Source organism: Rhinolophus sinicus, linkage group LG12 (assembly GCF_036562045.2).
Source record: "Rhinolophus sinicus isolate RSC01 linkage group LG12, ASM3656204v1, whole genome shotgun sequence".
In the NCBI taxonomy this organism is placed as follows: domain Eukaryota; kingdom Metazoa; phylum Chordata; class Mammalia; order Chiroptera; family Rhinolophidae; genus Rhinolophus; species Rhinolophus sinicus.
The window spans coordinates 14,033,964-14,043,457 of NC_133761.1; the positions used below are offsets into that span (position 1 = coordinate 14,033,964).

A 9,494-nucleotide genomic window follows, 5' to 3' on the forward strand; every position below is an offset into this window, starting at 1 on the left:
CTGGGGCTTACCCATCGTGGGCAGCTGAGCAGGGGAATGAGAATAAAGAGAAAGCGACTAAGTACTTCTTGACACGCTGGGTTCTCTTAATGCCTGTCACCATGAGCTCTGGCCACCATTCTCTCTTTTCTCTCAGCTCCTTCCATCCCTCTTTCCTCCAATTCACTCTCCACCTTGCAGCCAGCGGACTCCTTCTAAAACTCACATCCAATTGCTTAAAAACCTTTCAATGATTTCCTGTCCCTTTAGAATAAGCTCCAAATCCATCAACAGGAGACAGTCCTCTCCTTACCATCCACCTTCATCTCCTCTGTCACACCCTCTCCTATCTTAGCCACACTGAAGCCTCACCCACCTCCAATAAGCCACATTCTCTGCACTAGGTTTTCACACATGCACTTCCTTTCTCTAGAACACTCGCTACCACTCCTGATGCTATCACACTTGTCTCTACCCTTCACCTAATCAATGCCCGCTCATTCCACAGATTTCAATTTAAACTGCTCCCTCAGGAAGGTCCCCATGTGCTCTTTCATCACCTGTCATACACTCATTATACTGTTGTGCAATCACTGGTTTAATTTCTGTGCTCTCTGATGCAATGCTTTCACTGAGAGTTGGAACTGCGTCTGCCATATTGACAGGGGTTCACATCCCCAGAACCCAGAACCTCGTCACTTGACCCACAATAACCCCTGCAATGCGAATGAACTCATAATTTGGACTGAAGGCTGCTTAAGGGTATCAGTTGGCCACCGTAAACAAAGCTGCAATGAACATTGGAGCACATGTGTCTTTATCTCTAAATGTTTTCAGATTTTTTGGGTAGATACCCAGGAGAGGGATTGCTGGGTCATATGGCAATTCTATTCGTAATTTTTTGAGGGGAAAAAAAAAAAAAAGAAGAAGAAGAAAAAAGGGTATCTGTTGGATTCTCCACTGGACACAAGCTGAATAACAAGAAAAGAGTTGAATAAAAGGTGTATTTTCAAAACAGTGGGCACAGCTTAAGGAAAGCCACAAGGTGGGCACAGTATCCTGGGGACAGGAACATCAGGGCACACTGATCTCACTAAGGCATAAAGGACCTACTCAGAGCTAGGGCTGCACGGAGAAGGACGGCTGAGCAGAAGCAAAGCGGACACAAGCCTGCAGTTCAAGGGGGGTATCAGGGGATAAATACCCCAAGCTCTCACGCCTGCCCACTCCCATCTCAGTTGGTGTCTTCCATGGCCTGAACCAACCCAAAGCTACAGGGCAAGGCAGCCAGGTGACGTGGTCCACGTAAAGCAGGCTTCCAGGGCCCAGGGCAGCTGGGAGGACAGACACCAGCAGAGCAGGTCTCAGCTCTACCTTTCTTGGCCTCCTCCTCTGTGCCCGGCACACAGACCGTGGGCCATAACCACCCAGGAAAATGGATCCACTAAATTGTATTGAATCAAACAGAATTGAACTGAATTGTTTTGAACTGAATGGAAGCCACCAGACAGCTGAGTTCGTTTCCAAGTCAGGCGTTGTCTCATCTTCAAGGTATAAGCCTGGAGAGTGCAGCACTGAAATCCAATAGGCTCAGTCTAAGCCTCCTGGCGTAGCAGGGTTTGGAAGGCGTACGAGCACGTGTTCCAAGCAAGCCCAGTGAACCCTGCAGCGAACCATTACATGACATTTTATACGACTTGATGTTTTAGTTTTAATTACTGGGTCTCCCTCCCCACTAAGTTTGCGAGGCATAATAATTTGGGCAAAGAAATATTGTTTCTATTTGGGGTTTTACTCCCTCAGAGGCAGTAAACTGTTGAAGGCATATATATATATATATATATATATATATATATATACTATTTTTTTTTTTTTAAAGAAAGGAAAGTTCTCTGTTTCCGTGGGCTCTCCAACATGTTGCAGCAGCATCTATACAGGCCCGCAGGTGCTGGCATTGGCTTGCACACAGCAGCCCCTTGTGAATACGCAGCTGACAATTTACCGAGGGCTGCTTCTCCGAGCACAGGGCCCTTTGAACAGCTGCAAACACTGGGGCAGGTGGCGTGCCAAAGGCAAGTCACCGGCATCCCATTAGAGGAGGGCAGTTAACAGAGTCCTGGAGTTAGAAGGGTCATTCAGGCCAAGTCAGGCTGACTCTAAAATAACTGATCCAAAAAATCACTCATTTTAGTGGGAAAATATTGCCAAACTTTCATTTCAAGTAACAACCAAATGACTGGATGGTCCCTTGCTTACCGGGTCATGTTATTTCAGCATAGGCCCAATTTGAAGAAAACTACCATTTAAACCCAGCAATTAAACTTGAGCACAATGCAAACAGTTGGACTAGAGGGTCTTTTTATGATTCCAGTATTGGAAACAGAACCAAAACTATCTGCTATAGGAGAACTACCCCTTGTCAGATTTTTGATATAATAATGAAAATTATAACGAGTTCACCCACAATAAAAATATTCTGTGTAATTAAATCATGCTCTAATAGGATTATAGTGGCTACACATAGGCTGAAAAGTCACCTACCTTAATATCAAGGTTCTCCCTAAGGCTGTACTGATAGGGGGGGAAAAAACCCTCCACAAAAACCCACAGAATTAGTGTTTTATGCAGTCAACTATAAAATAGCACAGTGATCAGATTAATTGTGTAATATGGAAACTCAAAAAACTACACCCTTCATTAAAACCTACCTAATCTGTTCATTCCAACAGAGAAGTGATTTTAAATTAGGTTCAAACAACATAAAGTGAGGTGAAGAATTGAAAATAACAGGGAGAACCTTTAAGCCAAAAGTATAGATGTCTCATCAATCAAAGCTATTGGAAAGTTATTGACCCCCCTGGGAAGTCCTGAAACAGATAATGGAACCAAAGGACAAAAGCGAGAAGAATGAACCTGAAGGAGCCTCTGGGCATCTGCTGCTCATGCAGAGAAAGTGAAGACCCATGGGCTGTCTCCGATGAGCCCACCTAGGGAGGTCAGTTTAAAAGAGCACCAAACGTGCGTGACACCCGCCCTCTTCCTCATCCTCTCCTCCTTGACCCAACAACTGGAGAAGAAAGAAGGGAAACCAGTAAGCAGCCCAGTAGATGACAGAATGCATCTACCCCTTAACAAGTGCATGACCATGAACTATACAGCAAACCTGAGCTGGATGGAGGAAAACTTTGATTAGCACATGAGACTGAAGTTTTGACCTGGACCAGACTGTATTTTTCAATACCTGAAATGAGACTGCTTCTTCCTGTTGAAAGTAACTTGGCAGCTATGGGATTTTTCTAAATTCAGAGCACAGGGAAGAGGGAGCCAACAGATGAGAGAAGGCAGCAGTAAGCAAAAAAATAGGATTACGATTTCCTCTTTGTAACTCAATCAAGAAAATGGTTGCATGTGGTACTGAGAGTTTATAATCGCAACATCCAACATTAATATCAATGCCCTCCCCCCACAGACACACAAAGTACTTTAAGAGGCTCCATGTCGGCTATACGCCCCCACCCCCTGCCAATCCCCTTCTCCAGGTAGAAAAGTTTCTCTAGTTGGTCATGCTAGGTCACATATATCAGGTTGGTGCAAAAGTAATTGCGGGTTTTGCAATTTTCTTTTTTTTAACCTTTTAAACTGCAATTACCTTTGCACCAACCTAATATATTCATGAATTGAAGAAGACTGAGGCCAAAACTGCTAGTCCTACTGCAATCAAGTAGAGGGCAGTAAAGACCATTTCCCAAAAGGAAGGGAAGCTGGAAAAGCAGAACAAGCAGACGAGAGCTGGGCAGTACACGAGTGCGGGCATATCACGTCAGCTGAGCAATATTCTCTGGTGTTGTCTCAGTTCTCAGTTCTCAGTAATCATCTCCTTCTGCCTTTTTAAATCATTAATCTGCTTTTTAAACTTCTTCCTTGAATATTAGGATTACTTAAAGGAACCAAAAGAGCAGGACATCTTTGGGGCAGAGTGAAAGCGGGTAGTCTTCAGGCCAGTTGGTCCAAATTCAGTTCCTGGTTTTTCCCGGAAGCTGTACTACTTGGGCAAATCTTATTTCCAAGCCTTAAAACTCCTAAAATATCTTACAAAATTAACCGAATCAAGGGAAAAGGATAGTCAGCCAACAGCCACATGAGAGACCTCAAGAAGAGCTTAGAACCTCAACCCTCACAACTCTTTAAAAACCTTACAAAATTAAACTAAGGGGAAAAAAAACAACCCAACAGTGACCTCAAAAGCAACGTAACTAATTTTGTGGTTATCCTTAGAGGACTAAATATATAACCTATATTGTTATGCATCCATTATTGGATTTTAAGGACAAAATCAAGGAACATAAAACTCATCTGACTTTGTTCAACAATAAAGATGTTCTATATAATAAACTGTCCAGGTGAAGTTGTAATTAGAAGAGAAAGACAGAAAACAAAAATCCCAAGGAAAAGGCAGAAGCAGAGACAAGCACAATCAAATTAAACTGATAAGAACAGATACTACACTTGATCTTAGCCAAAAGATCAAGAAGCGATAACACAATCAGATTAAAAAGACAAACCAAGAAAAACACGACAAGGGTCACAGAAACAAGCTGGGTTAGACAAGAAGCTAACGTCTATGGGATAGGAGCGCCCTCTCGTGGAATACAAGGATAGTGCAGCTGAGAACTTCTGACGCCTTATATCTTTTCTCCATCCATATACAGTAAGTGCAAATAGTAACATCAATTTTGCAAAACACTGACTGAAATTAAAGGGAAGGCCCGAACTTATGTACTGAAGTTCCAAATTCTTCTTAGGAGAAGCAATGGCTTATAGAACATTCTAAACATGAAATATTAAAAAGATGAGATACATATGAACATGAAAACATTCAGAACAGATCTAAAAATAATGAAATGTGTAAGTAAAGATTTTCTTTAAGTTTTCTATGGTTTATTCCCATTTAATTTACTTCAATTAATTCATTTGTTCATTCAAGCATAAATATTTATTGAGTACATGTTATGTGCCTGTTAAAAAGCAAAACTCAACCGAGTAAATTTGAAGATCTAATTGGCTTTATTAAGCAATTCCTGAATTAGGCAACAACCCATCTAGCAACTAGAAGGGTGCTCCAAGGCGTTGTACAAAATGGAAGATTTTTACAGGAAGAAGTGGGGAGGCGGGGAACTAGTAATAAAAGAAAAGAAGGATTATTTTTAGACCCAGAAACATCTTCTCTTGGGGGGAAGGGAACTGCGAAGGTTTTTATCATGCAGATTGCCTCTTCTTTCTAGGGGACAGATGACCTTACTGGTGCCTGGCCAGAAAATTCCAGACTGGTTGATGAAGGTTATATTTCTAGGAAAGATTGAGACAATAATTATTAGGTCAGGTGTTAAATCTAGGTTTGTTATCAAGGACATCAGCACAAGTGACGCCTGTGGGTTTCTTCTTAACATGCCCCAGATACCACTGTGGGTACTGGGGATACAGCAGTGAACAGGCCCTACCCTTTGGCGCTTTGGTTTCCGTGGGAGAAAGATAATCGAGAAATGGATAAGCAAATATGAAGTGACAAATGGCGTTATGTGCTATAATGCTAACTAAAGTAGGGTGTGGCAGACAGGAGGTAAGGGGGTGTTGAGAGAGGGAATTGCTATTTTACATGAGAGGGATACAGTGAAAATTGATCAGAGGCATGAAATAAGAGAGGGAGTGAGTCATGTGGCTATTGGGGGGTGGGGGGGGGAACAGAGTCAATGGTGATTTATAACCAGAGGTGTTTGGGCTCTGGAATCAGTCACACCTGAACTGGAATCCCAGCTCCACCATTTACCAACTCTGTTACTTGAGCTCTCTAAGCGTCAATTTCTTCATCTCCAAAAGGGGAATAATAATGCTTTCTTCATTACACTAGAAGATCAAATGGGGATTAAATGTTGTAAAGGTTAAACGCATATAAGGTACTTTGCCCAGTTCCAGGCACATGGCAAGGATACAACAAACGTTAGCTAACACCTATGTCAGTTTTGACCATGTGAATTTAGAGACACAGACATTTGAAATCACCTTCTTGATTCTGACAATTTTAGGGGACTTTTCAATAATAATAATAATAATAACTAATATTTATTGAATGCTTATTCTATTCGCCTTATATTAAATCCTCACAATATGTCAAAAAGGAGTCATATTAGAATAAAATGTCCATTTTACAGATGAGAAAACTGAGGCTTAAAGAAGTTAAGTAGCTTGCCCATGGTCATTTACACAGCCATTGTGAGCCAGAATTCAGACCCAGGCTATCTGACTACAGAATCTGCACCTCCCACTTCTTCTTACAAAGCACTATTAGGCACGACAGGAAACTAGCCCTCGACAAGTTGCGCAAGTAAGGCAAGCGTCTGAAGCTAAAAACAGAACTCAGATTTCTCATATCTTCCCACTCTGTGTAACTCTCAGTCAGAATTACTTGATGTAATCATACAATGATTCAAATTGGACAGTTACACGGCACCTATATGAATCCAAAACAACTGGTCAGTGAAAAATAAGATTTCAACACACTAAGGAGTTGTAAAATTAATTTGGTCAATTGTAACCACCTTCTTTTAAAAAAAATCAATAAACGGCTGGCCCGGTGGCTCAGGCGGTTGGAGCTCCATGCTCCTAACTCCGAAGGCTGATGGTTCAATTCCCACATGCGCCAGTGGGCTCTCAACTACAAGGTTGCCGGTTCGACTCCCACAAGGGATGATGGGCTGTGCCCCCTGCAACTAGAATCAGCAACTGGACCTGGAGCTGAGCTGCACCCTCCACAACTAAGACTGAAAGGACAACAACTTGACTTGGAAAAAAGTCCTGGAAGTACACACTGTTCCCCAATAAAGTCCTGTTCCCCTTCCCCAATAAAATCTTTAAAAAAAAAAAATCAATAAATAAAATGTAAAGTACCACATGTAGTCACACATAGTAAGGATAAGTATTTTTAAGTAAACCTCAGTTTCATTTGCGTGTGTGTGTGGGCGCACACATATATAAGCACTTAGTACTCTCTGTATTGTGATGTAAGATTCATTTGTTATAGGGAATCTCAATCTTAAATATCTTGAAAAACACTAATCTCTTTGATTCTCTCAAAGAGAAAAATGGTCACCCAATTATGCTTTTTGCTTTCTGTTGAAATCGGGTATGTACATAAGAGAAATCACCAAAAGGAAGTATTCATGGTTTGTTCAGACATGTTGCTATCATGAATCCACCACGTCTTTTCCTATATGTTGTCAGCAAATCTGGATCAAGAGCAAACATTTTACTCTTTTCATGGTGATTATGCCCTCCAAAGATCTGTCAGACTTTTTTTTCTTTCATTGAGGAGACAAGTCATGTTAGCATCAAACACATACTGCCTTATTTTGATAATTATGAAATTTATGTCACACACTGGAAAAACCCCAAATTACAGGCCTTAAAGAGACAAGCTGCGTTTTCAACCTGTAGGTAAATTTATAGACCATATGTTCAATGGTCCTCAGGCATTTTTCAAAGTTGGAAATGTCAGGCATTTATATGGTTTATTTGTAAAGCACTAACAATAATTGGAACATTATGGTCTGATTATTTGCTAAAGTAATTTATTTAAGAAATTCAAGTAGTTGAAATTAAAGGGTGCAAAAAATATCATGTGACACCAAATAAAATTTTATTACTGTTTTTGCACTTACATAAGTTAGAAACACCTATTAAAAATAAAAAAATAAATAAATAGCTTCCTCCCTTATAACAAAAGTTTAATCTTAGCTCATACTTTTAGAGACATGACATAGAACAAAAGATGTTTTGATAACTTTAGAATTTTCTGTACAAAATATGATTTGGAGCCAAAAATATCAATACTCAAAAATAATCAATGATCAAAAATATCAATCAGTGCTGGTAGTATGTTCATCTGAGGCAAAATGACAAACAATAAAAAAAACAAAAGACCAGGAAACCTTACATGTGTCTGATATTTTACTCCCATGGTTGTCCTCCCTTGGTGTCCTTCAATTAGTGTTAGAGAAATTTCTGGAACAGAGAAGAAAACTGACCAGAGCTCCTCCACTCACACCTTCCACACCACCACTATGTTTAATTCTACCACTTTCAACATGATCATACCTCCACTGTAAAAACATTCTGAGAGTAAAGCACTGAGGTCTCTAAGGCTTCCCATCAGCCCATCAGCCTTCACTTAAGTACACACGTCATTTGCTTCTCTTGTGCTCCCTGTGTCTCCACAATTGTATTCACAAACCATGAAACATTGATTTCCAAGAAAATACTTATCATTCTATGGCTCTGATTTTCCTGATCATTTCTGATTTCAAATACTGTGCTCTCTACTCCTCAGAAACAGGGTTAAAATCGTGCCACACCTCTATCATGCAGCTTCTGTGACAGGTAGCACTTATCAGTCTTTCCTGCTGATCCGAAAGACCCAGCTTCAGAACCCGCCTCCACACCGCCAGCTGGGTAACCACTACTAGCTGAATAGAGTTGACATGAGATGGAATGCAGTTGCCCTTCCTACCATTAGCCATCATAATGTCTGAAATCAACATGTATTTTTTTTTTTTTTTTTTTTTGGTTCAAACTCTGTATCTCAGACTGTCTGTTGCACTTAAAAGGGGAACAAATATCAATGCTAGACAATGTGTTTGGATTGGACAAGAGGGTCACAACATATTATATAACAAGTGAACAAATAGCTTTCCTGGCACAAAATGGTCATGATTAATATGACCAAACAATGGGAAATCTAATGAGTATCCCATCTTGAGTGTACTTATCCCATTGATCAACCAAGAAAATCAAACCTTTTGTCAAGTCAATAGATACAAATCTGTAGACCTAAATGAAACTGATACCATAGCTATGACCATGTGTTCTCTTTCCCAAGGACATTGGTAACTAAGCCATGTCTCAAAGGGGACCCAAAGGATTTTGTTTGAAGAGGATTTGACTTTAAAGAATTCCAGCTAGGAGGAACCAGGAACTTCTTGTTTATGGCAAGATAATATATGTACGGTAATATCAATTGGATCCCCCTCCTCCAGTTAATGACACTAAATGCAGGAAACTGACATGATTCCTTGGTAGAATACACATACCTGAGTTAAAATAGCAGCTTTGCAATTTACTGAGATGTGTTCTTAGTGCATTTAACCTGAGTTTTAGGGTCTTCATATTAAAATGGAATAAAAGCATTTCTGACGCTCAGAGAACAAACTCCCTAGCACACAGTAGGTGCTCGGGAAATGGCTGCTTAGTAAAAGCACCATAGACTTTTGTTGTTCTTGTTGCAAAGCCAAAAAGTGCTTTGTTAAGTCAGCTGCACTTAACGACTCCAGGGGCCTCTAGTCCCATCCTGATCTAGGTGAGTGGCCTCTCCTGGAGTCACAGTTTCACCTGCCTTGCTGTAGGGGGTATTCTTAGTGTGCTGTCTGGCGCACTAAACAATTATTGTCTCAGGGGAAAAAATAAAA

At 40.6% G+C, this 9,494-nt stretch overlaps 1 pseudogene; it reads right to left on the reverse strand.

Annotated features, from left to right (window-relative positions):
- Window positions 1–4,426: 4,426 nt before the first annotated feature.
- On the reverse strand, window positions 4,427–4,515 carry LOC141567990 (U2 spliceosomal RNA; annotated as a pseudogene).
- Between the last annotated feature and the right edge of the window lie 4,979 nt (window positions 4,516–9,494).